The following is a 25,697-nucleotide window of genomic DNA, read 5'->3' on the forward strand; positions in this document are numbered from 1 at the left end:
GAGAGATCCGGAAGCACGAGGACTGGTTGGGAAGTAAGCTTCTCTTTGAGTTTTTCAAAAGCATTTTGCTCCTTAGAAGTCCATAAAAACTTAACGTTCTTCTTTGTTAAGTCGTGTAGTGGTCCTGCTACTTGAGAGAATTTTGCTATGAAGCGTCTATAGTATGCACACATACCAATAAAGCTTCTTAGCTCATGTAGATTCCTTGGGTTAGGCCATGATTTTATTACCTCTAACTTTGATGGATCCATACGAATACCATCGTGAGAGATAATATGACCTAGATATTGAATCTCTTGAAGGAAGAATTCACTTTTCTTTTGGTTGAGAAAAAGTTTGTTTTCCCTCAAGGCTTGAAAAATCACTTGGAGATGTTGCTTATGTTCCTCCAAAGATTTGGAGTAGATGATGATATCATCAAAGAACACTCCAGTGAATTTACGATATGTTCTAAAAATTTTCTCCATGAGACGATTGAAAGTAGCTGGTGCATTAGTCAAGCCAAAAGGCATGACTAGATATTCATAAAGACCAAATGTTGTGCGAAACGCGGTCTTTAGGATATCTTCATCCACTATCCATATTTGATGATAGCCACTCTTAAGGTCAATCCTACTGAAGTAGGTAGAGCCTTGCAGCTTATCAAACAGATCTTCTACCCAAGGCACGGGAAATCTATTTTTGATAGTGATATGGTTTAGTGCTCGATAGTCCACACACATATGGTATGTACCATCTTTCTTTTGCACTAAAAGGACTGGAGAACAAAAGGGAGAGGAACTAGGCCTCACCATCCCTTTGTCTACCAATTCCTGTACTTTCCTCCTAATCTCCTCTTGTTGAGCTTGTGAGACTCGATAAGGAGGTTTGTTAGGCGGTGAGCTTCCTGGAAGGAGCTCAATACGATGGTCATCATCCCCTCATTTTGGAGGTAGGTCCATAGGGATATCATCGATGAACACATCTTGGAATCCTTTTAGAAAAGTAGACAAGTCTAACTCTTCTTGATTCCTATCATTTTCATTTGATGAAACATTATTAAGTTTTAGAGACTCTTTGACATAAATCATGTACGCAGAAACTGAGCTCTTCATTGATTTATCAAAATAAAGAGGATTTACAAGTGGAATAGTGTGACCACGCTCACTAGCATCTATATACATGTTCTTTCCCCTGTAGGTGAAGTAAATTCTCCTTTCAGGGAACTTCATGTTGGCAGCCATGTGATCAAACCATGGTGCCCCTAGGATAACATCCTGATGTTGGAGAGGAGAGATGAAGAAGTCTTCTTTGTCGACATAGCTTTGGACATGAAGCCTCAACTTCCCAATCAAGGGAGTAACGGAGGCTTGTTGTCCCTTGAAAGCTGCATCAGCTGTTACTATATCTCCCATCTCAAAAGCTTGAATGCCCAACTTGGTGGCCAACTCTATTGATATGAAGTTGAGAGTAGAGCCAGGGTCAAACAAGATGAAGGCATCATGCTCTCTTACCTTTCCCCAAGCATAGGAGAGTGATGATCCTTTGCAATGAGCATCCTCTTTTGGAGCTTCGATGGTGGAAGCCCTAGGAGTCTCATTGCGAGTATTCTTCTTGGGGCCATGACCTTGCTCCCCACACTTGAAACATTTATGGTCCTTGCGAAAAGCTTCAAGCTCTTCAGGAGAGAGTTTGTTTTTACCTTTGTAAACTCCCTTCTCCTTGGACCGATTGTTGTTGTTGTTATTGTTGTTGTTGGAAGTGCCTTGGGAATTCTTTTGAGCATTGGATTTCCCCTTTGCATCATTTTTATCTTTGTTTTCCATGGGCTTGACATTACGTCTAGCCCCTTGATGGAAATTGATGCGTGAAGCAACCATGGTGTGATGGATTACTTCGGTAATAGTACCAGGCCGTTGAGAGTTGATGTATTCGGCCATCTCTTCAAGTAATCCCGCACAGAATTGCTGTCTTTGCTCGGCAAAGTCTATCTTTTGAAAGACAGTAGCTTTGAGATGTAAATCCCAAAACTTGTCTACATACTTGTTGATAGACTCATGAGAGAGAAGCTTCAAGCCACGCCATTCGGTAAGAACTTTATCTTTAGTATCGCTTGGAAGAAATTGCTTCATGATGGAAACTCGTAGAGTTTTCCATGTCTTTGGGGCTTCTCCATTGCCACGAAGGCTAGCCCACCATTGACGAGCTGATTTTTGGAAGTGCATAGCTACATGGCGTAGCTTGGAGGACTCTGTGAAGCCCTCGCCCCCAAAGGCCGCATCAAATTGCTGGATGAAGGCCAACACTTTGTCGGTAGCACCAAAGGTGCCATCGTAGGTGAGAAAAGAGATACTCTTTCCTCCCTCCTTGAACTTCTTTAGCTTTTGTGACCTTCGCCATGCAGGAAATGATTTGCGATGTCCTCCCCTCTTGTATTCTCTAGGAGAATAGCCATAACTTTCATCGGAAGAGGAGAAGGTGAAGAAGAAGGAGAAGAGGGTGACCTCTTCCTAGCCCTTTTCTTCCTTTGTTTCCTCTCTTGCCTTTCAGAGTGATGAGGAGAAGGACTATAGGTTGCTCTTTTCCTCTTGGGAGGAGTAGGCGATCGTCTAGACCGCCGTCTTCGTGGAGCCACCTCTTCAGAAGAACTTAGACTTTCATTGCTTTCTTTCTCTTTGGATTCCTCCTCTCGAATGGGAGAGAGTCTTCTTTTGGGGGTCTCTTCAAGAGGCCTCCTAAGCTCTCTCTCCTCTGGGAGAGGAAGGGAAATTCCATAAGCACGAAGTTGTTGAGTAACTTCGGCTTGCAAAGCAGGGTTGCCCATAGCTTGCTACAACCTAGCGACAAGATAATTCACAAACATGGGAGCATCATCATTAGCACCTTCATGTGCAAAATCAAAGCTATCAATGTTCATTCTACTCTCTTGATTATTGTCAGCCATGTTAACAAAATTTATGTTTATACTTAGTGTATGCTTTGGCAGTTCAAAACCTTAGTTGCCACTCCTCTTAGCCTTTGAAAATCGGCTCTTAAGTATCTACACCCACGGCTCAAAGTGGTTAATTATAGAGAGTAGAGGAGTAGGTCTAACATAGCAGAGTTGCCAAGGGCTAGCTCCTTTCGGACTTCTTATGGCTCAATAATGGTAAAGCCGTAGGCAAGTCTAAAAAGACTCCATTCTTAAGTCCAAATCTCCCGAGGTGTGCACCATCCCCCACATAGTGGGCTTAACAAAACCGATATTAGATCCCAGTTCCACTTACTCTATTATAATTAACAACATCAACCATTTATAGGCTACTTAAGGACCTCTCTTACTAAGCAAGAAAAGAGAAACCAAATGCTCTGATACCAATGTAATGGAATTTGCCTATTCAATTTGAGAGTAGCGGAATTTAATGAGAGTACTTTCAAGAAATGATTTTGTGAGCATAGCGGGTAGACATAATTGAAGATAGCAACATAATTATAGCAATTAGTTAACTTGGCATGGAAAATACTTTTGCAAGAGAGAGAATTTAGAGAACATGACAACAGTTGAGGACCGGATTTATGTGGAGCCGGTCCCCCCTCCAATAGGCATTTGTATTATGATTTCTCCCATAAAGAGAGACTTGTTACAATACATTCTTTGTGTTCCTTGTGTCTTTGCTGCCTCTTCAAGCTGGGGCTTCCCTTGTGTGTGTGTGTGTGTGTGTGTTCTCTCTCATCCCCCCCCCCCCCCTTGTAGGCTCGCCCCCCTCCTTGTAGGGATATTTTTGACTTTGGATGAGCAAGCCCCTTAGTCATCAAGCATGACTAAGCACTTGAAGTAGGGGGTTTTCCCACAAGCATCTCAAGCAAGCTTCTCAAGGCACCTCAAGCACCTTAATCATGCACCAAGTCAAGCACCTCAAGCATGGAGCCAGTCAAGCACCTCAAGCATCTTAATCAAGCACCTCAAGCATGACAAGCACCTCAAGCAGGACAAGCACGACAAGCACCTTGAGCTTGGGCCGGGTTCCCACCTCAAGCTCACCCTAGCCTAAGGTCAAAGGACTTTTACACACATTATTGGAGGTCTTCAATGAAGCTAACCCTAAGGTCTTATGCTCCATTGGTTAGCCTTGCTCTTGATAGACCATCTCCCATTTGGGCCCCTTTACTATTGGCCCCGTGTTGAGATAGATCTATAAGCACATATCTATATCTTAACACTTGTTCCCATTTATTCTCCCAGATTAAGTGATCAATTTAATATGAGAAAATCATTTGGGTTGGTTAGATATTAGATTTTATGACATGATCTTTGTGATTTGCTTCGTTCTTAGAGTAGATCAGAATGTCATCAAAGAAAATCAAGACAAAATTATCCAGGTAAGGTCTGAAAATATCCTGCATAAGTCGATTGAAGCTTGCAGGAGCATTTGTTAGACCAAAAGACATTACTGTGAATTCGTAGTGTCCATACCTAGTGTTGAAAGCTGTCTTTGGAATATCCGATTCCTTGATTCTGATTTGGTAATATCCTGACCTTAGATCTATCTTTGTAAATATTTTGGCGCCATGGAGTTTGTCCAAAAGTTCGTCAATCCTTGGAATTGGATACTTGTTCTTGACAGTTACCTGGTTCAGTCCACGATAGTCTATGCATAGCCTTAAGGTCCCATCCTTCTGGAGCACCCCAAGGAGAAGTACTAGGTCGGATGAATCCTTGCTCAATGATTTGTCTAAGTTTCTCTTTGAGTTCGATGGCCTCTGGAAGTGACATCTTATAAGGTCTTTTTGAGATAGGTTCACATCCAGGGATAGTTTCAATCTCATGATCTACCTCTCTATGTGGTGGAAGATTCGTAAGGTCTTTAGGGAATACATCATCATACTCCCTCAACCAGTTTGGTCAAAATGAGGTATCTGATTGGTCCACCTTGTTGAGTTTAACCGCATAAATTTGCTGACCCTTCCTTAGTCCCTTCAAAAGTCGGCCCTTAACTAGAGTAGCCTTAGGTCTCCCATTTTCCCCCCGGATTAAGGCTTCATTAACCAAGTTATCTGTAAAGGTAAAATTCCCTTGTGAACAATGTATGTGGGCCCTATTTTGCTTTAGCCAGTCCATCCCTAATATCCCATCAAAGAATCCTAAGGGTAGGGTTCGAAATTGGGCAGAAGTTGCGTGTCCCCCTAAATCAAAATCGATTTTTCCTGCAGAATGTTGAGATACTACTTCCTTGCCGTTTGCTAACTCTACAACTAGCTTGCTTGTTGGATACTTATCTAGCTTTAGCTTCCTCATGCATCTGGGTGAAAGAAATGAAAGAGTACTACCACAATCTATAAGGAAGTTAACTTGTTCACCTCTGAGAGATCCTGGCGTATGAATGACTGCGTATTGCTCGCAACCATTGGGATTGTCAATTGCGGCATGTAGGGTTGCTCTCTCCATTACTTCGTCACCCACAGTTGGTTGTACCACTGCGGCATTTACTCTGGCCGTAGCTCCACGCCCTCGCCCTCTGTTCATCCTTCCACGTCCTCCTCTTCCATTAGCTTGGTCACGCCCACGGGTATTCAAGGGTATGGCATTGGCATTGGTTGCCTGAATGTTCCTGGGGAAATTGGATCTGTAATGCCCATGCTCACCGCATCCATAGCATTGGACATCAGGGAACTCCATGGTTGTGGTGGTAGCCACAATAGGGCGCTGGTTATACGCTTGGTTGGCTGGTCTATTATCCCAAGCAGTTGTCCTTGCCCTCTTTTAGCTCTTTGTACTTCGAGAGCTAGAGGTTTGGCCCTTAACAAGGCATCCTGTAGCGTCGTCGGCCTGAGAGCTTCCAACCGAGTATTCAAAGGATCGATTAGTCCTTGGCAGAACCTTGCCAACTATTGTTCCAAGGTCATCTTAGGAGCATATCTCCGAAGAGTGACAAACTTTGCATAGTGTTCTTCGACAGATGAATTCAGCTGCCGAAGTGAAAAGAATTCATTCATCCTCAAGGTTCTATAGGTAGGCGGTAAATAACGCCCCATTATCGTAGCTTTGATGTCTTCCTAGGATTGGGAAGACCCCTTAATATCCATGTCCCTGCAATGTTGCTTCCACCATATCTTGGCATCGCCAATCAAGCGGAACATCGCAAGCATGGTCTGATTTACGAGTTGGGTCCCCGCAGCTTCAAAGTAATCGTCCATGGCTTCCATCCACACTTCCGCATCTCTCTCCACATTTGCCCCCTCGCCCTTAAAGATCAGAGGTTGGGCTTGCTTAAGGAGAAGCTTCTTCTCTTGCGCTGCCGAGTACAGAGCAACAGGCGGTACCTACATGGATTATACGAATTCTTGATACATTACTTGGATTTCAAAATAGACATGAGACTTTAAATAAAATTCAAGATTCTACTTTAACAAGAGACAGAGATTCAGAGACAAAAAGCACTTTATTGATGAAAATTTATTACAATTGAAACTCCTCAAGGTTTAGGATAACTGATGATCAGCTTATTACATGGCTTTATGGATTGCGTATAAAATATGCCTAGGAGATGGTATTCACATGATGCACTACTTCATTCGTGTAATAGTTTCTATACTCATTCTTGAGTGGATATTAAACTAAGATATTGAGCCGGAGTTCCGCTTTCAGTAATCCAAAGGTTTTGACTCTGTTTGTTGGGATCACATTGGTGACCTTCTCCAAGAGCCAGTCGTTGATGGTTTGATTGGAGTTGTCTGAAACAGTCTGGTCCAATCGTGTAGTCACCAAGTAGAATATCTCTATTACTCTCAACTCTTCTCCCCAACGTATCTTCTTCAAGTCGGTAGCCATGCATCCTAGCTTCCGAGCGTTGATGTAGTAAACCCCTCCTGGAAATGTCCAATCAAGTTCCCATCCTTTATCAATGCCAGTGGAGTGTGGCGTATGAGCCTTCATCAGTATCTCGATGACATCTCGCCTGAACTGGTAAACTGGGGATCTTCGAGCTTGCTCATAAATAAGCTCAAAAACTTGGAACTTTCGATATTCTAGCACGGGGTCTTCCTGCAACACCAATGGAAGGAATTCGGATCAACTACCTATATACTTTCAGTTCCTTTTAAATGTTCAAACAATACGACTTTATTTCCCAGCCTAACCTAGGCTCTGATACCAGGTGTGAGGTCCCCACCCCGCCGTCTCCAATGGCGGATCTGATGGTCAACCCGGTGGCCACTAGATCTATTGCGGAAGCAAACAAAATGGTTCAGGGTTAGACTAGCGGACGATCTCTCATCACAAAGTGAGTCGAGTTCGAGACTACTAGCAGGGAGATCTAGCTCCACCTCGTAGGGGAAGCGTACTTGAACTATCTAGCGATCCTAAGACAAACTTTCCAAGAGGAGAGAAACCCCGAGTGCCTTTTTTCCCATGTTTTAGAGGCACGTACCCTCGAGATTTCACCGCTCTAGGGGCAATGAGTAACTACTAATATCGAGTAAGCACTATGGGGACAGAGAGTTCCCGACCAATCGGGACCACCCATCTCGTAGGCATTGGCAACCTGAGCCAAGCCCCCACTTTCCACCCCCACACTCACACTTCCTTGTGTGACCTAATTACTACCACAAAGGTTGCTCGACATAAACATTCCTTGTTTTAATTCCGAAGCACATTGTTCATTAAGACATCCCTTCAACCAGTATTGCAAACAACACCAAGACAGTATTCTAGTAAAAATTCTACTCAAACTTATTCATTAAAATTCCAATGTTCTGGAGGTACAACATCCCCCCTCCAGCGAGAGTTCACCCCTCCCGTTGTCGCCTAGCTGCCCATACAACTAGGTATGTCCACCGCATAGAAAGCACGTCATGGACACTCCCACCGCATAGAAAGCAAGACATGGGTTCCCACCGCATAGAAAGCAAGTCGTGGGTATCCACCGCATAGAAAGCAAGTCGTGGATTCAAGAGCCCTTAACGAGGAACTCTGCCCCCTGTGATCAGTAGGGGGGTCAGGACTGATTCAAAATTGGAAATAAAATGAACATGTCGAGCTAAATTTTCCCTAGCAGACATTCTTTCCTATTGCAACCAGCATACCTATCAATCATTTCCTTCCTACTTTAGAACTTAATGTACGATGAATTCAATGCCGAGGTTTTCGTCGGATTTCTCCAACATGTTTGGGGATATGTTCATTCCTAACTAAACGTGTACAATGTTAGATTAAACAACTTGAATGAAGTTATGACCTACCTCTTCCATTTCTTCGTCGATGGCCCGTGAGATGGCCGGTAATTGTTCGTCCATGGGAGCTTTTCCCTTCCCGTTCACCTTGCTCGTTCCTGCCTCGTGGTCGTGGGCTCCACCAAAGCGAGTCCTCTTAACCGGGGCCATTTTAAACTCACTACTTTAAATAATTAACTTGGAAGAAAGAGCTAATGTCCGCAAGCGTCATAACAAGCCAAATGATAGATTAGCAACATCAAACAATACCTGCTACATGAGAGGTTTAGATATTTCCATATAGCAATCATTATGGATGATGTATATTCCTATGGGAACCGGCTCTAAAGATAATTACTCGGCTTACATGATTAAGAATAATAGGATTTCACTAATGGAATTACCAGAGAGATGAATTAAGCATGATTAATCTCTTTCCTAGCAATTAGAGGGTGCAGAATCACCGCATGCATAGGTGTGAGAAAAACCACCTCTTAGAGACTTAATGACAGATTAATCTTACCTTAATTATATCTTAATGCATAACAGAGAGGAATCTAAATCAGCTACAATATTAATGCGTGATAGAAAGATTGATTCTCATCAATCTACACAATTACCAGCTTACCGATTAATTTCTATGCTACCTAGAGAGAGAAAATTCTAATAATCGTGCACTAATCATTAATTAAGAGTGATGAATGGCTGATAATTCAGCTATGGGATGATGATTACATAATAGAATATGGTTAAGGAGAATTTAGAGAGTAATTATAGAGAATTACGACTAGGAATAAGCATAATAGACGAGAAATTTAGATGGTAGAGAAAGGAATTTACAGATAGCATTAATTAAACCGTGGTTACCGTGATTAAGGGCTGATAATCTTCTCGATTTTCTGATCTAATCTAGCTTCTTGAGGCGAGAATTTGACAGCACCTCCCTCCTTGCTTCTCCTTCAAAAGGTGTGTGTACCGGCAGCACCTTCCCAGAGTATGTGTAGGTGTGCGTATGTGTGCACTGTGTGTGTGTGTGAGCATATATGTATGTGTGTGTGTGTGTGTGTGCAGGTCTTTAAGTAGGCTCCTACAGGCTGAAAATCGACCAGTCTTGCTATTAGCATCTGGAGGAGTACTCAGTTCATTGCACTGGCAAGTCTAGTTGCCTACCCACCAAGTGTCCAGTTGGTTTAGTTAACTGGTTCTCACACTTAGTTGCAAGCTTGGAAACTTCCCAAGGACTCCCACAAGGCCAGAGGGAGCCCCCTAGCTTCTAAAGCTGGTCTGGAGTGGCCTGGAACCTGTTCCCACACAGTCCCGGGCTCCGGTGCCTCCCCGCTCAATTTTTGGAAAATTTTATTTTTGGCTAAAACGGGTTGTACGAGTCGGATTTTGATGCCGTAAATTGCTATACGGAGCTCTAACTAAGACGTATTGGACCGAGTACCTGCCATATTTAGCAGCCCTCGGGGTCCGAAAATGCATTTTTTCAAATTTGGGGTACAGGTGCAATTTTTCGAGACGATCAAAACTGGGCCGGTCGGGTGACCAAGAACTTGCTATTTTTGGAATTTTTTTATAAAAATTATTTTAATTCACATTTCAAAGCTTTAAAACATTCTAAACATCATGGCATTGACAGAATTTGAAAAACTGCTAAAAATAGTAACTTTTTCCATTATGTTCATTTCATGGCACAATGGTGCTCTTTTTGGTCGGGGTTAGAGACCTTACAGTTGTCCACTACACAACCAAATTATTTGACTACAAGCTCCTTGGAGAACCACTATATAGATTCACCAAATGGGCAAACCCACTTAACCAATTGAAAATCTTGATGAAACTTGATGATAAATGTATTTAGGTCTCCGTTATCACCTTGCGAATGCGAGTTATTAATCGTAGGATGCTACCTAGGGGAAGTACCATATGACGTCATGAGTTAGCCGAGCTAATTATGTATGATTTATGGTTTGTTTTGGTGAGTTGATTTCAGCTATTGAAGTCCCATAAACTTATGTGAGGGTATATGGTTAGACATCCCGAACCGCATAGACAGATATGATCAAAGTGGCTTTCATTTTGGGTTACCATTTGTTGTGTAAGTACCATATGGGTAAGGTGATGCGATACAGTGCTAGTCTATATTATGGAGTTGAGCTTGATACATTGGCTTGAGGTCAAATAATTTCATTTGCATGTTATGCATGCTCCCGAAAATGTCAAAAAGTTGTTTTTTGCATATGTGTGAAGTTATGGTTTATGGTTAACCTAAAGTTCGGAGCTGTTCTGTATGATGTTTGTGGTGATGGAATGTTATTATATGATGTATGAAAACTTATGGATTGATATGGATGCCTCATATGCATGGCTATGATTGCTTTCCACCTTTCTAGGTCAAAACTAGCTCTATGTGCTAGGGAGGTGAAGTACAGACGTGATGCATCAACTTTGCATGGTTGGATGTTGTCAAAATTGAATTTTTATATCATGATTAGTTTTTGGTCGGACTCTTTTTATGCGTGAAAGAATCATGTCTGAAGGATTATGTGTGTGTGGACTCCGGTTGACTGCAGGGGATATGTTAAACTCCCCAAGTGTGGGAGTTGGTTCAGTGTGATTATGATTTGTGGTTAAGGGCTGAGATTTCCTCAATGGATTATGGTTGTTATTTTATGGTGGAATCCAGTGTGGCTCATGGTTTTTTCCATGGATATGGTTATGCTGCCAAAATTTTTGCAGCCATGGTATGTTCTAAAGTGGTTATGAAGGATTGGTTGTGCCTCACCCAAGTTGGGTGGAGTGCTCACCCGTGTGATATGATTGGATTTGATTTATGGTTTTGGGATTGGATCATGAAGTGATCTAGATGGTTTATGGTGGACGTGTAAGGATAGAGACCCTGTACCATCTAATTGCTTGGAAAATATTGTTTATACATATGGAAAGTGCTATTGTGATTGGACTCATGTGTTATGTTTCTTATGGCAGCGTCGCTACAAGACTAGAATCACCTATATCGCTTAGCCTTAAACTAAAGGGTTTTTGGGGCTTTGCTGGATTGGAGGTGTTGCTTAGGTCTTCTTCTTTTTGTTAGGCTCATCTACATGGTTAGTGCATCTGGGGTTGAATGACCTACATGGCTAACGCGTCCGAGATTTTGCCTTGGCTTTGCCTAAACACCCGGTGTTGGGCATCGAAGAGGCATGGTGCCTAAACTGGTATGGTTGGTGTTGATACCCTACCACCTACTGGTACTTGGGATCCTTTCAGAGCTCGGGTTCATAGAGGGAGGCGAAGCAGCTTCAGCTTAGGTCTGGCTCAGGTAGGTTGGAGGTGTTCTCGCTCGCTCCCGACAACGTGAAATTCTCTCTGTCCATAGTAGAGCGGATCTAGATGGATGGACCGATCAATCCCTACACACGGTCCGGTGCTCTACTGTTATGGTATACGCAAATTTTGTGATCGCATTAATACATGGTTTCCTATTTCATTTAGATGGGGAATTTAAAGATTCTCTTCTTGTCATTCTCTCACATCTCTGTGCACTCTATTTCACCCTCCACTATATTCTCTCTCTCTCTCTCTCTCTCTCTCTCTCTCTCTCTCTCTCTCTCTCTCTCTCTCTCTCTCTCTCTCTCTCTCTCTCTCTCTTCCCGCAACATGGTGTATACATATATATTTACCCTCGACAATGTTATATTTTTCTTGAGTACGCTTTCATTCATAACACCCATTCAGGGTTAGCACTAGTGGCTAGGTGCCTCTGGATGCAGTCCAGCTCATGGCATAAACTCCATGCTTGGTCATACGCTTAGAGATCTCTTCTATGCAAATGCTTTTGCAATCAGTATATCAAAAATTGTATAAAAGTGTAAATCGTATATTTTGTGCATAGACCTCCTGGGAGGGGTATCTCTCATCAAAGATGCATTGTCTACATCCAAAATGGAACTGGCTCCCTTGGGTGTCCCTTTTTCCTCTTTGGGTTGGTTTTTTGCAGGTGTCATGAAGCTTTCACCTTTTTTCTTGGTAGTGTGGCAATGATGGATCTTTAAAGTTGATATGTTGTGAGATCTGTAGTTGATTCTTCAATCTTGCATCCGCAAGAGTACATGGTCTCTTCTTTATTTTGAGACATGCGTGCAAATGCATATCCCCTTTGAGATAGTTGAAATTCTTGATTCATTGGAACTACAATGTTAATGCACTCCACCTCTGAATGACTGTCAACTGCAGAGACGGATGCTTTCACTACTTTTCCAACATCTTCAAACAGACTATCATTCTCATTTTTTGCAATTATGAAATTGTGCACCTCTAGACCACGTATATCCAAATACCAATTCCTAAGATCATTGCAAGTATAGTCGATTGAGACAGCAACCCTTACAACATTTCCTCGTGGAGCCATCTCTTCTTGAAACAAAAAAAATTTCAATTCTTATTATAACACATATTCCACCACTAGTTCAAGCTAGATGATCCAAGCAAGTACATATAGTAAGTTTGTAAACTAGTTAACTAAGGGGGAAGAGAGAACCAAGTTCCACCACTTGTCCATTCTCAACTCTAAACAACGTAGAGAGTTGGGAGGACACTAGTTGTCTAATGTAGGCATGTGGAAATCATAGAAGATTGACCACTTCTCCAACCTATCTCTTTTAGGAAAACAAAATAGTTGGCCTTACAATTAGCCATGTGTCTAACCTATACATCATTGTATGATAAAGATTCACTTGTCTAGACTAGGATTAAAACATGGAGAGAAGCAAGCTCCACCACTTGTTATCTAAGCTAGGAATGGGGATTTTTGGTCTCAAGAATCATTGGGACATGGAGAGAAGATAAGTTCCACCACTTGTCCAAAATTGGATCAATTGAGATATGGAGAGAAGCAAGCTCCACAAGTTGTCCAAGCTAGGCTCCATTAAACCATGCAAAACCCCATCTATTTTCAACATCAAGGAGTTTCTTTTTGTCAACTTAGCTCCATTGAAACATGGGGAAAAAAATCTCCACCAATTGTCTAAGCCAAGCTCCATTGAAAGAAAAAGAGAAGAAAGTTTAACCATTTGTCCAAGCTAGGCTCCATTAAAACATGAAAATCCAATGACGATTTTATTCCACATGGGGTTTTGGTTCTAGTCTCCACTAGTTGTCCAAGCTAGGCTCCATTGAAGCATGGCAAGAAGCTAAGATCCACCACTCATCCAAGTGAGGATCCATTGAAACAATTAAAACAAAAAGCTCTACCACTTCTCAAAGTTAAGCTCTATTGAAACATGGAGAAACCATATATATGTTGTACATGGGAAGTTTTGTTTCAAGGTCCACCACTTGTCCAAGCTAGGCTCTACTGAAACATGAAAAAATCAAATACATGTTTTACATGGGGAGTTTTGTGGCAAGGTCCATCACTTGTCCAAGGTAGGATCTATTGAAACATGGAAAAACAAGATATATGTTTTACGTGGGGAGTTTTGTTAAAGATCCACCACTTGTCTAAGCTAATCTCTATTGAAACATGGTGCTAAGAAAAACTCCACAGCTTGTCTAACCTAAGCTTCATATATAATAGTTCGTTTAGTTCAAAGATCCAACACTTTCCTAACCTCTAGAGAGAGGTGGAAGGAAAGCTAGTTATCTAGGCTAGGAGTGGGGATTTTTGGTCTCAAGAATCATTGAGACATGAAAAGAAGATAGTTCCACCACTTGTCCAAGCTTGGATCAATTGAAACATGGAGAGAAGGAAACACCACTAGTTTTTCAAACTAGGATCCATTGAACCATGTTGGAACATGGGGAGAATAAAAGATCCATCACTTGTCTAAGCCAAGCTTCATTGAAAGACAAAGAGAAGCAAGTTTAACCATTTGTCCAAGCTTATGTCCATTAAAACATGAAACCCCATGATGGTTTTATTCTACATGGGATTTTGGTTCCAAGGTCCACCACTTGTCCAAGCTAAGCTCCATTGAGATCCACCACTCATCCAAGCTAGGATTTGTTGAAACATTGACAACAAAAAACTCCACCACTTCTCAAATTTAAGCTTTATTGAAATATGGAAAAACCATAGATATGTTGTACATGGGGAGTTTTTCTTCAAGGTCCACCACTTGTCCAAGCTAAACTCTATTGAAACATGAAAAAACCTGATATATATTTTACATGGGGAGTTTTGTGTCAAGGTCCACCACTTGTCCAAGGTAGGATCTATTGAAACATAGAAAAACGAGATATGTTGGGGAGTTTTGTTTAAAGATCCACCACTTGTCTAAGCGAATATCTAGTGAAACATGGTGGTTTGAAAAGCTCCACCACTTTTCCAACCTAAGCTTCATAGATAGTAGTTCATTTAGTTAAAAGATCCAACACCTTCCTAACCTCTAGAGAGAGTTGGAAGGAAAGCTAGTTATCTAAGCTAGGAATGGGTATTTTTTGTCTCATTAATCATTCATACATGGAGAGAAGATAGACTCCACCACTTGTCAAAGCTTGGATCAATTGAAACATGGAGAGAAGCAAGCTCCACGAGATGTCCAAATTGGGGTCCATTGAACATGGTAAAAACTAGCTATTTTCAATATCAAGGATTTTTTGTTTTTACTTAGCTCAATTGGAACATGGGGATAAGAAAAGGTCCACCACTTGTCTAAGCTAAGATCCACCACTCATCCAAGCTAGAATTTGTTGAAACATTGACAACAAAAATCTCCACCACTTCTCAAATCTAAGTTTTATTGAAACATGGAAAAACCATATATATATATATATATATATATATATATATATATATATATATATATATATATATATATAGATATATATATATATAGATATATATATATATATGTTTTACATGGGGAGTTTTGTTTCAAGGTCCACCACTTGTCCAAGCTAGGCTCTATTAAAACATAGAGAAACCACATATATGTTGTACATGAGGAGTTTTGCTTCAAGGTCCACCACTTGTCCAAGCTAGGATCTATTGAAACATGAAAAAACAAGATATATGTTGTACGTGGGGAGTTTTGTTTAAGTATCCACCACTTGTCTAAGATAATCTCTATTGAAACATGGTGTGAAGAAAAGCTCCGCCACTCGTAAAACCTGAGCTTCATAGATAGTAGTTCATTTAGTTCAAAGATCCAACACTTGTCTAACCTCTAGAGAGAGGCGCAAGGAAAGCTAGTTATCTAAGCTAGGAATGGGGATGTTTGGTCTCAAGAATCATTTAGACATGGAGAGAAGATAAGCTTCACCAATTGAAACATGAAGAGAAGAAAGATCCAACTAACCATGGAAAACCCTAATTGTATTCAATATCAAGGATTTTGTTTATTTTTAAAACTTAGCTCCATTGGAACATGGGGAGAAGCAAAGGTCCTCCACTTGTCTAAGCCAAGATCCATTGAAAGAAAAAGAGAAGTAGGTTTAACAATTTGTCCAAGCTAAGCCCCATGATGGTTTTATTCTACAAGGGGATTTTGGTTCCAAGGTCCACCACTTGTTCAAGCTAGGAACCATTGGAGCACAAAGAGAAGCAACTCCCAACCACTTCTTCAAGGTAGGTACATAGATATTATGTGGTTTGCGTTGAAGGTCCATTGACCTATATATGAAAGGTGTCATATTTTGTAAGCTGGACATGGGAAAATAATAGAAAGTCAACACTTGCGAACCCACTATCTTGTAGCATGGGTGGTTTGGTATCACGGTATAATTGACCTATACATAACTAAAATATGAATAATTTGGTTTTAACATTGACCACTTGTCCAACCTATAAGACTATATAAAGCTCCATAACCTGCTCCCTCCATGCTCCATTGAAACGTGGAGAGAAGAAAGCTTCACCACTTGTCCAAATTAGGCTCCATTGAAGCATGGAGAGTAGCTAAGATCCACCACTTGGCCAAGCTAGGCTGCATGTAAACCTAGAGAGAAGAAGGCTACATTATTTCTGTAAGCAAATCTTGAGGGAAACATGGAAAACCCAAATATATGTTGTACATGATGAGCTTTGTCAACCACTCGTCCAAGTTGTAAGTCCCACCTTTTGCTGAGACAAGCTCCATTTGAACATTGATGTAGACAACACTCCACCAATTATGTCCCGAGTAGCATGGATGGTTTGGCCTAAAGGTCCACCACTTGTCCAACCTACACTACATTGTATTATGGAGATTTTGGTTCGAGATTCAAAACTTTCCCACCTAAATATTTGTTCAAATTCAAAATTTATCACTCAAATTCAAATCTAACGACCCAAACTTAAAATATCCCACCCAAATTCAAATTTAGCCATCTAAATTTAAAATTTTCCATCCAAATTCAAATTTAGCCGCCGCCAAAATTTGAAATTTCTTGCCAAAAGTCAAATTTGACCGCCTAAATTTAAAATATCCCACCCAAATTCAAATTCAAGTTCAAGTTTGCTGAAGAAGAGGTGATTATCCTGCCCAACTTCAAAATATCCTACCTAAATTCAAACCATGTTTAAACTAATTATCTCGCCTAAATTCAAAGTGGCTAATCTTGAATCACATATTGGAACCTAAATTCAAACAATACTGCCTAAATTTAAATTATGTCACTTGAATTTGGATTATCTCACCCAAATTGAAAATAATGAGTCTAAATTGATACTAGTATTTATAGATTTCAAGTTATCCCACATAAAAATTGCTACAATATAGTAGCAAGTTGTATTCAAACAAGGTCCACCACCTGTCCAGCCTACATACCAAGAACGATTGAGTGTACAAGGTATTGTTTGGAGGTCCTTAAAGTCCAATGGTTCACCACTTGTCCAACCTATATCCCATACAGAAATGAGAACATCATACACCCACCACATGTATAGCCTAAGCTCTTGAAAAGGGAGAATCCCTAGCCCATCCCTATCATGTTTTTGCATTCCAACAACGTATCATATTTCTATCCACTTGCTATTGTTTGTTTACTTGTCCTAGTCTCAATTGTTTATGTTGAGTAGGAATTTTAATAGACTATATTATTCTATTGAAAAACCACATTACAATCAGATTTACAAACGGGTTAGAGGAAAGGAAACCCAAGAGGTCTCCATCACTCGCGACAAGAATCGATCTCAACAAATCACACAAGTAATTCATCCGTCCATTCAAGTTTACAGTTACTATAATGGTTTAGTTATCTTTGCTATTTATGTAGATACCTATGTCTACTACGTGGGGTAGATGTAAATGTCTATGAATATTATGCATAACTATTATGATGAGATAACACACATCTGCATGTTGATGAATATATGCAAGAGAAAAAAGGATGAAGATAGCAAGAGAGTAATCTTTGACTGTGTAATTTTTCAATTTTTGAGAGAACTAGCAAGCAAGAATGACAGATTTGACTGATTTGTGTGTGAATGACTTAGGGATGCAAACAACGTTCAAAAATTATGCTAAAAAAATCTCTATCTTTGTACACAAGAAATAATGACACGGAACTTTTAAGTATACATGGAGAGAGAGAGAGAGAGAGAGAGAGAGAGAGAGAGAGAGAGAGAGAGAGATGGACCTTTAAGGAAGTTGTTGCATCTTCCTCACTGCAAGCGTTAGCACGAATTTGTACGTTGATGGCCTCTTGTCCGCGATGGAGAGAGAGAGAGAGAGAGAGAGAGAGAGAGAGAGAGAGAGAGAGAGAGAGAGAGAGAGAGAGAGAGAGAGATGGACCTTTAAGGAAGTTGTTGCGTCTTCCTCAGTGCAAGCGTTAGCACGAATTTGTACGTTGATGGCCTCTTGTCCGTGATGGCGATTTTGTACCTTGTGCGGGATGATGGACTCGTACTTGCGTTGCGCGCGGTCTGTGTTGTCAATTCTTATGTGCGCATGAATGTTGTACCTGCATGCAATGTCTGTGTGCTCCTTCTAAGTTTTTGTGTTCTTTGTGCGCACACATTTCTTTGTTTGTAGGGTTTACTTACTAGAATGCCACGTAAGCTTCAAAACCATTTTGATAGTAATATTGATATTGATAACTTTTGTGCTTTCTATTTTCTAATGGTGACTTTTCAAAAGCACAAATCACGTTTTAATTGACAAAAAACATGTCCAAACATTAAATGAAAATGGCCCTTTTCCGGAGCCTGTAACTCAAATTTTACCAAGAATTTGGAGAGGCTTGTGAGAACTTAAAACGTTTGTCTTGAAAATTTCTACGATCATCGAGATATCAATTCTTTTTAGTTTTGCCTTCATTTTCTCCAAAATTAGCCCACAATTTTCAAAAGTCTAGAGAGGGAAGAAAATGCAAGCATTTTTTCACTTTCACTAAACTTTAGAGCATCAAATGGAGCCCATGGAAAATTCCTTCGGCGCTCAAAGAGACAAAGTTGTTCTACTTTAGATGGACTACATTCTGTCCATTCAATATATTTTTTAATTATTTCATTAATGTGCTTAAAATTGGCACACAAAAGGCGTGCTCGGAGAGGTTTAGAGAGAGAGTATAAAAAAATTATAAAGTCTATAATTTTTTATGTGTTTATAATGACCTAAGAACCACTTTTAAACATCTACTACATGCAGTTTTTTTTAAAAAAGTTCATTATCAAAAACTACCTATTGGAGTCTCGTTCACCAAAACAAATTATATGTACTCCTTACGCACCTTATGCACACATGTTTTTGTAACTACACAAGAATATAAAATCCCTTCTTTTGACGCCATGTGCTATGTTACATTGACTTTAGTGAACTCCTTGGGTTAAGGAAATTGAAAATACACTGATTGTATTTGTGTGGTTTTAACATGCATAATTTGCCCATTCATTGCACTTTTTTAGCAAGAGGACTTCTTTTTAATAACGACCATTGATCCATTCAATCATTTAAAACTTTGTTCCAACACATGACCAAACTTAAAACTGGATGTTCTCATGATGGGAATTCTTCTCAAAGTCCACCAATTCTATGGTATTTTTTCTCCTTTTTTTTGGGAGGGGGAGGGGGGGTAGGGGGGACTCTCCAAGCAAGGCATTGGCATGGGGAGTTTAGGTCCACCACTTGTCCAAGCTACATTCTAATATACCAAGGGGCTTTTGATTTCAATATCCATCACATGTCCAACCCCTTCTTCAACACTATTTCCAATAGTTTGCCTTAGGCATTGGCCCTTAAACTAAGTCCACAACTTTGTCTAAGCTATAATCTAATGTAGCGAAGGGCTGTTGATTTCAAGGTCCACCACTTTTCCAAGCTACATTCTCATATACCAATGGGGCTTTTGATTTCTGCTTCCATCATAGGCTCCAACTCCTACTTCAGTACTCTTTCTAATAGTTTTTCTTAAAAATAGGTACACAACTTTGTCTAAGCTACAGTCTAATATACTGAAGGGCTATTGGTTTCAAGATCCACCACTTGTTCAACCTTGCTTCCATTTTAAGAAGCAAGGGCTACTTGCTCATTGTTGGGAAGGTGTTTTGGTTTCAAGATCCTGCACTTGTCCACCCTTGCTTCCATTGAGAAGAAAGGGCTGGACATTAAGAAGAAAGGTCCTCAAGTTATCTACCTTGGGTATTGACATTAAAGTACATGGCATTAAAACTAGGTCCACGACTTGGCCAAGCTATAGTCTAATGAAGAAAGAGGGTTTTGGTTTCAAGAACAACTAGTTGGACCACCACTTGTTCAACATTGATTCCATTGCTAGCTTTTCATCTATTGGTGTATCAAAGGTGGTTGAATCACAATATCTGCTTCCATTGTCCAACCTACCTAGATATTTTGCATGTTGTAACATGGGGAATTTGAAATTGAGATTCCCCACCAGAGGTCAACCACTTGTCCAAGCTAGACTTGATTGGGCCCAATCAAGCTAGACGGCCCAATCAAGCTAGACTTGATTGGGCCATCTTTTTAACTTACTAGATGGATTTCAAATCTAGGGAGAAAGTGTATATGATACTTGATGATGAAATTGTTGGTATTGGTTGTATGTGTAGAACAGACCCAGATTCCACTTGTGGGGTACAAAGATAGGACCAAGAAATGTATCTATACTAGTGGAGTAATGTTTGAAGGATGTGGTTCTACCTTTTCATACAATAGATACTACATCTCTCCACGGTTCATTATGAAGTGTCGTTCGATGGCCTAAGCTTCTCTTGCAATCTTTCATAGTAAATGATAATTTAATTCACAAAAACAACGATTATAGTGGTGATGAACAAGGGAATCATTTTGATCCTCTACTTATAGATGCAATACCTATAACAAGACCCAAAATTTGAAACATTGATTCAAGAATCTTGGAGAAATCAAAGGGTCCTATTAAAGGATGACACAATGATGCATTGTGAATGAAGGGACCATACTATATGTATTTCCACATGATTATGTCAACTTTCAAGTACTTGGTAATGATTTTGTGGGTGTGGGTATTGAAAGGGCAAATGCAATCACTGAGAATATGGTTGAAGCGGGTAGAATCACTTTGCTAAAGTGGCCCATCAAGCATACAACAATGTTGAATGGGAGCCCATTACAACACTTTGTTCCTATTGATGGTATGCATGAAAGATGTGAGGATGTATCCAATGATGATAATGTTGGAAAAAATCTTAATGGGAGTAATGTTGTCCCTTTTTCAAGGAAGACACGATACACTTTCATCAACAAGACTCAAAAAGAAAAAGTAGCACTAGCTTCTGCCTTTTATCTATCAACCGAGTCAATTCAAAGCGTTTCATGCATTGATTGTTGATGTGGACAAAAATTTTGTTAGTTTGCATATCATGATATGGTGACAGGGTTACACAAATAATTTTGGGGACAATCTCAGAGAGCACACACTAACTATGTTTATGATGTTCTTTCTATTTTCTATCATAAATATAAGAAGATGAGATATCAATTCAAGCTAAATGGCTCTATTGTCTGTTGTAGAGCATGGTATGAGCTACATGGAATACCAAAGACATCATTTTACCGCTACAAGGAAAATTTTTAAAATGGTGTGCGCCAATATGTGCATGGGAACACATGTACATAGGAATTCAACATAATAGTTTAGCAAGAGCATTGCTAAACGAGTTTGTCGATAACAACTCTTAGAAGATGCCACATAGAAGTAGAGCACTTCTAGATGGCTCAAGAGAGATGCAATTAGTGATTCCATCAACGTAAAAACAAGTAGATATTTAAAGCAAAATCAACCAGGCACTTGACCAAATGGGATGTGAGAAGAAGTTATTTAGTCTTCTTTCAATAAAATCTGGAACAAATAATACCCACACGTCACTTTAACAAAGATGAGTGAGTTATCTACGTGAAATATTTTTAGTTCAATCAAAGCAAGGTTAGAAGATAAACCTTCTCTTGAAGAGAGAGCTCTTCTCTTCAGAGAGAGAAATTTACATGGCACAAGAGAAGAGCTATAGGAGCTTATATTATGCATAGTGCACATATTCAGAAACTCAACCACAAAAATATGTGTGTATAATTCAGGATAATCTAGATCAAACAAGACTGCCATTCCTCGATTACGTATTGATCCTAAGGGTGTGGATTTAGGATACAATTTGCAAGTGGCATTGATAGGTATGATAACTCATGGACATGGAGAAGGTCATTACGGACACTTTTTCTTGAATGGTTTATGGCTAGTTGATCCAAATATTACAATTGGCTTAATTGCTAATTCTTTACATAACCTAGAGAGGATAGATAAGCATCCTCTTGGTGATCTAGTAACAAATGGACTTCCAAGGAGAAGTGCACTTTTCACTACTACATGCTTTGAACTCAAGGAATGCTTTGGACTACCACAACTTGTGTGATGATGTTTGGTGGATACGAGCGAGCAGGCGTATGCACACCAAACCCGGCGGATACTCTATTTTTCGGCAAAAATCCTGTAATTCTGCTTAAAATGAGTTGTAATCAGAAGAATATTAGACCATATTCTTTTTTATGTTCTCTGAGTCTACCCCTTGTAAGAGGCCGGTTGGCCATGGGAAAGCCCCCTAACTTTTAAAGTCAAAACCCTTAGTTTTGAAAGGATTATTATCATTAGCTTGGGGAAGAAAACGTGCGCTGCTAAAGCTTCTTGTGACTACAATTTGTAATCATCTCTCCTGAACGGGTAATCAGAATTCTATTCCGAATAGTACATTGCGTTCCTTGTCTCTTGCTCTTCGATCTAAGTGTAATCATTTCCAATTCTGTTGTGGTTCATGGCGAGTAGTTTGTGAGCTAAATGCATTGATTTGGGAGCTAGAATGGTTGTTTTTTTGATGTTTTGACCATGGATAAGTGTTTTTATGCTTAAGGAGGATCTTTCCAAGTACTTCTGTTTCAGTTTTCTGTACATTTTTTGTGATGGATCATGATTTATGTACCTTCCCATATGGTGATAGAACTTGGTAGGATTGAGCCCATAAGTGTTGTAATACCTCTCCTTAAGTTTTGTGACATTCTGGATTTGTTTGGATACCGAAACGGCATGATTGTGTTGAGTGTTGAGAATGGACGCATACTGATTGTCTGACTAGCAAGTGGTTGATTTGCTTTTGTTGTAAGAACGAGTAGTCTTTGAGTTCATTGTGGTGAGATTGACACTCTCATTAAGTCTGTGTGCCCCACCCCGAGTCGCTTCCTTGCATACTGACATTATGTTAGTACAAAAGAGCTATGCTGCAGACGTCCGTCGCGGCGACCCACTAGCATTGGCACCGTTGCCGGGGAAACCGATCCTTAGGTGGTGAGTGACTCAGTGTACAAAAAACCAAAAAGAGAAATCTCCCTTCAATCTTTTGATACCCGTTTTGTTTACCCATAGACAATGAAGCAGCTAGACATAGGTTTAGTGCTTCATAGCGACTGGAGTCCGAGACTATCCAGTGTTATTCCTTAAGAGCAAAGAAAATTGTGACTGAGGTACAAGATAGTATTTTGTTCTTTGATTTTTCACATGCTTGGAAAGGGCTGTTCCACCACACACATTGTTGTTATTTCTGTATTGTTAAGTTCAGTTATGTTTGCACATTCATTTCAGTTGTAGGAGTAGGTTAGGTAACAAATTACACCATCATTTGTGGCCAAAAGGATCGAGGAAAAAACTATCGAAAACCTTATTTTGGTGTTGAAGACCATAACCTAGGAAAATTGAAGAAGTGATGGTCAGAGCTTCAAAACTAGACCAAACCCAGTTAAACTTTCAAGAAGGGGATAAAAGCACTTGTTGAAAAAGACTGTGCAAAAACTTGTCAAAAATCATGCCAAACATGGATCGTGATCCATGTACCTTTTTGAAAGTTTGATCTGATAAAATACAAGCAAGGAATTGATAACAATTGGAGCACTTTCTCCTGAAGGACACTTATTAGGAAATCTCAAAAAGAGGGCAAAAGGTGGCAAAAATTAGGTCAAGGTAGGAAACCACTGACATAAACCCTAAAATTGTCTTTTGCCTGTCCTAAAAAGCTTTAAAACATTCAAAAACCATATAGGGAAGCATCACTAGGCCAAGGACTAGCTGTAGGAAAAAATTCAATGTATTTTGACACAAAGGTACATGGATCGCGATCCATGTTCCTCTGACACAAATTGACACCAAACTAATACCATAGCTAGAGAGTATCACAGAGAGTCTAGTGGTCCTTCCAGAGTTATTGGGTGTAATAAACCCTTCCAAAAGCTCAGAACTAACAGGAGCTCAGGCAAAGTGACAAAATCAACTTAGCTTCCAATCCAGAGATTCATTTCTGAAAATTTTGATACCATAAGATCCCTTAACCATGTTGAAGCTGAGGGTATCAACAAAAGTTCAAATGGCTTCCCAACATGGATCGCGATCCATGTACCTCTAAGCCAAAACAGAAACAGAAACTTACCACACAAGGAGCTAGGCCATAGCAACCAGGTGCTTATTTCAAAATTGAAATTGGATCAAAATTGTTGAGGTTGAGTAGGGAATTGTGTGCCAAGTTTTGTCGAACAAAGGCAAGAACTGACAAGGACAATTGTAAGCTTACAGCTATCAAGCACATTTTTGGTAGGTTACAGGTACTGGAAGATACTATCCAGCTACTAGCAAGAACAAACGGGAGATTCAAACTATTTCATGAGGTAACTCGGTTTGGATTTTTCTTGTTACCAATTCTTCATGAATCTGCGATCATGAAGATTGTACCAGAATAGGAACCACAACATCTTTGATCAAGGGAGTAATCACTCAACAGAAGAAAGTGTGAATCAGAGACCACTACCGCCTCTGGAACCCATTTTGGAGGAGAATTTCTATGACACTTCATCTGAGAGATCATACGGTCTCATGAGACTGAAGATTCTAACAAGCCAAACCCTAAGGGAACAGATTCAATGGGTGCAGGTCCTTCACAGCCCACATCTGATGTAAAGTTGTTGTATCTGAAGCTTCAATTTGAAAATGTGCTTAAAGCCAAACTCTATAAGGATGGAATGGACCGCTACTGTGTTAAGTTGGAAAATAGGCCGAGCAAGTTTAGAGACCTTGTAGATGTTGATTATGACGGGGATAGGTATTTTGCCCGAGAGGAAATGATGTACTTAGTGGTTCATAACCCGTATATTGTGGATAAATGGGGAATGACCGGCACCAAGGACAAAGTAGACAATGGAGACCAAACACTCTATTACAGATTTGATGAGCCCCGCATCAAGGAATTAACCGACCGGAAAAACTTGTATGTTTACACTTACACGGAGGGTAGAAGTATTCAGGTGGTCATAATGGACAAGTATGGCCGAAAGTACTCCCCAATGGACCAGAAGGAGTTAGAGAGATATACATATTTTGGAGGACCACTCCACCAATACTTTGTAAATCCGGAAGCTAAAAAAACCACGACCACTCACATCAAACCTGAGATTGTACTTGAGAGTCCCTTGAGAACAAGAGTGGAGGGTTCTTATGGACATGAACGAGTGCCAAGAACATAACCCGTAGGGTCGACGACGACTAGGGCTTCCATGAACACACATAGGGGCAGCTTTGTTCCTGAATTCACTTACACCACTGGAATCCCTCCGACTATCACAAGAGATTGAATTGATGAACGTAGGGCGGATAGGATACCACTGTTAGTACCAAGAGGAGATTACGAACCAAGAGAAGCCATTCCAGGGGGGCCAAGAGTTGCTAGAATGGTTGTAGAGGCCAGGCGTATGCGACCATCCCAAGTGGCAAAATGCTTACCCAAAACGTATAATGGATCTGGCGATCCGTATGCCCATGTTTCAACCTTCAAACAAGTATTGAGAGCGGAACAGGTCACTGATTTCCACACTCAGTATGAAGGATTTGGGTTGACATTGGAAGGTAATGCCCTGACTTGGTTTCAACCATTAAAAAGCTTAGAATTCCCAAGTATTGAGCAACTTCTCTGAGAATTTGCTGAGGAATTCTCAAAAAGAGGGATCAAGCATAACATTGTCTCCCAGATTTATGCATTTAGGCAAAAGGAAAAGGAAAAAGTAAAAGAAGCATCGCTTTGTTCCAGG

Source organism: Adiantum capillus-veneris, chromosome 22 (genome assembly GCF_014529385.1).
Source record: "Adiantum capillus-veneris isolate H3 chromosome 22, ASM1452938v2, whole genome shotgun sequence".
Taxonomy (NCBI): Eukaryota; Viridiplantae; Streptophyta; class Polypodiopsida; order Polypodiales; family Pteridaceae; genus Adiantum; species Adiantum capillus-veneris.